The 5215-nt window shown below is 37.9% G+C and overlaps 2 non-coding genes across 2 annotated transcripts; one reads left to right on the top strand and one right to left on the bottom strand.

Moving 5' to 3' along the window:
* Window positions 1–3099: 3099 nt before the first annotated feature.
* LOC126915924 (5S ribosomal RNA) lies at window positions 3100–3218 on the top strand. Its single transcript, XR_007710381.1, has one exon. It is a non-coding gene; the product is annotated as a 5S ribosomal RNA (ribosomal RNA).
* Window positions 3219–3398: 180 nt separating this feature from the next.
* On the bottom strand, window positions 3399–3517 carry LOC126915925 (5S ribosomal RNA). Its single transcript, XR_007710382.1, has one exon. It is a non-coding gene; the product is annotated as a 5S ribosomal RNA (ribosomal RNA).
* Window positions 3518–5215: the final 1698 nt, after the last annotated feature.

The following is a 5215-nucleotide window of genomic DNA, read 5'->3' as shown; positions in this document are numbered from 1 at the left end:
ATTGCAATTTTATGCCGACAGGCCCTGTCTGTTTCTCTCTACTCTTCTCTTCTATTTGCCCGTGAACCGTTTCCACACGTGAAAGGCAACCAATTGAAAAGTGTTAATCGAGGGTCGAACATGTCGGCTCTCGAGACACCAAGAGTCTTTACGCCGTCCACTTTCTTTGTTCTTCCGCGGGGATGATGATGGACGTGGTATTTCATGCGACGGCCTGTAAACGAAGTCATTACGGCTGAGTGAATCTCGCTGGTTTTCTACGAAATCGACGGTGCCGCGATTCTACTTGTCGATCGTTGAATATAATTGACACGTCGCATTGCATTAATCATAGTCCGGACGAACGTATCGAGCGTAAGCGATTGAAGGGATTAAACGGTGACGTGACAAGTTGCAGTTACTGAAACATTATTCTTTTGACTGCTGTCGACCGTTGTTGTGCCATTGAAAGGGTGAAGGAATGTTGGGTCACTGAAGTCGTTGAGACGTTCATTATATGTAGCTCTATGTTGGTTTACAGGAATTTAACTTTGTTTCGTTGTTCGATTTATTTAGTATCGAATGTTTGTACGCTGTTGAATAATTTTTATTTAGCCAAGGATTATTAATGGCTCAATGTTGTGTTGGTTCCGTTTCGCGTTTACTGAAAAGGGATATAAATAGAAAGGCAAGGATTGCGTTATTTAAGATAACGAAGGAAATGTATTCATCTGAAATGTACGTTACCTTGCTTGTTTTATTTTTACACAACGGTAAGTAGCTCTATCGAAGCAATTAAGATTCCTTTGAAATTTTTTTGCCTTTGAATTTATGTGCTTCTACGCGATATACTCTAATAAAACCGCGACAGAAAATTATCCATACACAAAATCAATCTAACCCTGATCTCTACTTTATGGTAGAGCGGACCACGATAAAAATTTATTAAACTTCATAGGTCGTTTGGATTTGTAAATTGTTTGGGGAAGAGATCATCTTTACTACTTTGCCGCGTGTTTGCAATATAAATAGCAGAAATTAAATTCAGGAATAAGAAGGTGGAGGAGCTTCTGACCATTAACATGATAATTTAATACTGTTTCACAAACAGTAGTTAAAGCTGTGGAGACTATCAAGCATAACAAAGTGAAGGGTCAAACACCATTCCTTTGCGAGGAAAACGAACTAAGATACAGTGATAGCAACTTCCGTATACGAATCGGTGGTTTCTAATCGTGGATGATCAAAGGTAACGATATATGTGGATATTCTATCGGTCGCGTGCACATGCAAGCTGCACGTGCTCCTTCCGTATCGAACGCCACGTTCTTTCTCTTCGGACGGTGACCGGTTACGCGTGGAAATCCACTTTCGATTTTTAACAGCTACACACACCACTGGTATGGAATGCTCCTTTCCATTTCGTTTTCACACTTTTCTCGTATAGAAAACGAATATGATCGGTGCATTTCTTTTATAAAGATAGACCGTTGCTGGTTGGCAGTGGATTTTATTCACGTATGTACAATAAGCATAGGAGTAGGATATCTCTTCTATTTTTAGAAACAAATAGCTTTTTCCAAAATAATTAAAAGAAGCTTTTTACGCTCAATACTATATATATGCAATGTTATATTTTATAAAAAAATAAGTACAGTATTTATTTCCGGCGAAATTGATTGAAGTTTTAATTAATACTAGAAATAAATATTAATAGTGTATAGTATCGTGGGAAAACCATTTGGGGAAATTCCGATGAACTACAGTTCAGATAAAAAAGTGAAAGTGCTAACGGGCCGGGAAGGATAGGAAATCCCAATGGGCCATGTGGTCCAGCAATGTACCCTTGGCCCTTTAGGACAATAACTGATGGAAAAGGTGTACGTGACCATTGTGACATCAATCACACCTCAACCTACATCAGAGATAAGACATCGATCGCCGAGCTTCGGACTCCTTTGGACACATCACCACCTTATCATCATAGGCTATACAGAAACTATGACACACCTTAGTCTACATCATAGATAAGACATCGACCCCCGACCTTCGGACACTTTTCTACATCATAACTTACACCGAGCCCCTCAACATCCTCAAACCAAAACGCATATAAACCGAGACTTCAGCCAGCTCGGGTAGTTCTTGTTCTAGTTTCTGTTTTTGCGCAGCCCCTTTGTCCGGTTCAGTGTCATTCTATTCTTGTATGTGCTAAATTTACCATAAAGTTCGATAAAAGAAAATTAATAGTTTGGTTACGACTCAGCCTTCTTTTCTCTTACAATCCAAGTGTCAATTTTACGTTACACTATCGTAGGTCAGCAACAGCTACAAAACTCATGTGCGTAGTAGGAGTACCGAAAACTATGGGATAAAAGAAAGCTTTGGTATAGAAAGTGAATTAGTTGCAGTGAGAAGTTACTCGTTAGTTGTTAATCATTACTTGGAGTAAGTTGAAGTTGGTCATGCGTTGTGAGTGGTGAGTTGTCACTCAGAAGTTGAGTAGTTGTACAAATTTAGTTGCTTTAGTTGTATGTACATTACTACATTAAATTCTTTTCAATTACTGCAAATAAATACATCAAATAAATAAATTCACTGTAATAGTATATTATAATTAATGAAATAATACTTGGACTTGTATACATATTACGTTTAAATTAATCATTTTTGATGAAACAATGTTAATATCTAATTTTAGATTTCAAGTTGCCGCAGTGGTGAGATGTCATGATATTAGTTTTTCAGCAACAATCGTGCAGCTGCTGTATTTGCGTTTTTCACTGCCTCTTCCGTAAAAGAGGTAAGCTGCAATATCGACAAAATGTTGACGCAAAGTGCAAGTGCAACAGCTACATCATCCTGGGAAACCAAAATCGTGAGAATATTAATATCAGGTTTTGAAATTTGTATACATAGTATAATATTATTATAGAGTGTTAACAACTATCTACAATTTAAGACATAATATAAAAGTGCAAAATAAAAATCAAATATATAAAAAAAATGAATATATATTTTTATATTAAAATTTGAACTAATCTTTTTCAATACATAAATAATTACCAATTAATAGATTGTATTGAACTATAACATGACATAATAAAAACTTAGTTTTCAGCTAACGCTCAAACCGCGTTGAAACCACTCGTTCTCGTCCGATCACGAAAGTTAAGCAACGCTGGGCACGGGTAGTACTTAGATGGGTGACCGCTTGGGAACTCCGTGTGGTGTTAGCTTTTTTTTAAATTTTGTTTCAATTCTTTTTATTCTTCTCTATAAACTCTGATTATATACATAACAGCAAGTACGGACATAACAGTTCTCATATTAAAAATATATTTCTAATTTTTAATGCGATGTATATGGCCAGAAGTTATGAAGGAGAAAAAAAGAATTGAAAGAAAACTAAAAAAAAAAACCAATGCCACACGGAGTTCCCAAGCGGTCACCCATCTAAGTACTATCCGTGCCCGGCGTTGCTTAACTTTCGTGATCGGACGAGAACGAGTGGTTCCAACGCGGTTTGAGCATTGATTGGAAACTTACATCTTATTATACCATATTGTTCTCCAATATAATTTATTAATTGATTATTTAACGACATAGTAGAAAAAATAATTTCAAGTATTTAATAAAATATACTTAAACGGCCCCCTTAGTGTTGAGGTTTATCTCGATAGAATAGAGGGGAACGTGTAGATGAATGTTTAATAGAAACATATTTAAGTAAGTATAAGTACAGTGTGTGTTAATCCAGATCCGCACTCTGGCAGCGTTACATTACAACAGAGCTTCGAAGCTATGGGCCTATGGGTATTTATAAAATTACAAAAACTGGCCTATCTCTACCCCATCTATGTATCGCATATTCCTAGAAAGGGATATGAGACTGAGAGGCAATAAACAATACTCAATGGCTTCGAGAACTAAGAAAACTAAACACTAGAGAAAACGTAGAGTTTTCCTAGAAGTGAAAATTACTTCAACAGAGTCCACCAAAGTTCGTCACATTATATAATTGATTTCTTAATCATGTCTACTATACTATGTATGTATACATATCAATTGTAACCACTGAATTAACAGGTATAAATTAATGTTTATTCCAACAATTTTGTAAAGAAGATAATTACACTAGTGCGTATGTATAAGTTAAGTAAGTGATTGATTTAAGAGTAGAAACCCGGTAATGACATGTTGACTATTCTAACGATGAAGAATAAGTGCCGTAAAAGTGACGATGCTGTGTCGGAGGAAAGCTAGCGATGGGTGTGTCTAACGCAAGAGACCATCGGATTTGTTGATGCTAATTTTGATTAAGGAAGTGAGGGCAATAGACATTGCTTCTGATTGGATAAAAGAAGGTTGGTGGACTAGGAAGGGTCTTAGCCGCCCTCGACAGAAAGTTGCTAGTGGGAAGTATCATACGTGAGAAAAACTAACTTTCCCGTGTCTGCGCGTGGTAAACAATAAGCTGTAGAAACGAGTCAGTAAAGAGATGTTTGTTCGGTCTGAAGGACTTCAGCTAGAAAATTCCTGAGATTTATGATAGGTTCTTAAGACTATTGAGGATACGCAGTGAGGATGTGCGGGCATCTGGTTACCATCTTACCCGCGGTATGTGGCCTGGTCTAGGTAGAGTGTCGCCCAACGTAACACCTACCATTCCCCTTGTTCCATTCCAACGAAGAGGGCTGTGAACCTTTCGCAGGAATCGTCTTGTAAATTCGTTTCCATTCGCATCTTAATCGGAATTCTTATGGGAGCGGCACGTGCAACGTGTATGACGTGTTACGCCGCCGCGCCGCGCCGCGAATATTCTTAATTCTCATTGGCGAAGATTTCGCTGGACGCATAATACGCACATGTTGTCGCCAGATCGTGATTTAAGCGGACAGCTTTGGAAGTCGGGGATTCGCGGCGCCACAAGGAACGCTATTTATAAGAGATGGGAATGGCCGATGACAATACTGAAATTTCGTATGCCGCTCGAGCAACCATCAAAGTTTATTCGGAGCACGTGTTTTTCGTCAATGGTTACATTCTTTTATCGAGGTGTCGATTGATTGCGAATCGACTTGAGTCGCCTTTTCGGTTCGTTTTGGCGACGGTCGATGTCTTCGCACGCGAATGATCCAAGTTTTGTTTTCGAAGTACATGTAGAAATATTACTGGAGATTGCCTCGATTTCGGATATTTTAAAACATATTTAGATTATGTACAAAAATGTTGT

The sequence above is a fragment of the Bombus affinis genome, chromosome 4, assembly GCF_024516045.1.
Source record: "Bombus affinis isolate iyBomAffi1 chromosome 4, iyBomAffi1.2, whole genome shotgun sequence".
Taxonomy (NCBI): domain Eukaryota; kingdom Metazoa; phylum Arthropoda; class Insecta; order Hymenoptera; family Apidae; genus Bombus; species Bombus affinis.
This window is presented reverse-complemented; position numbering and strand designations above follow the sequence as displayed.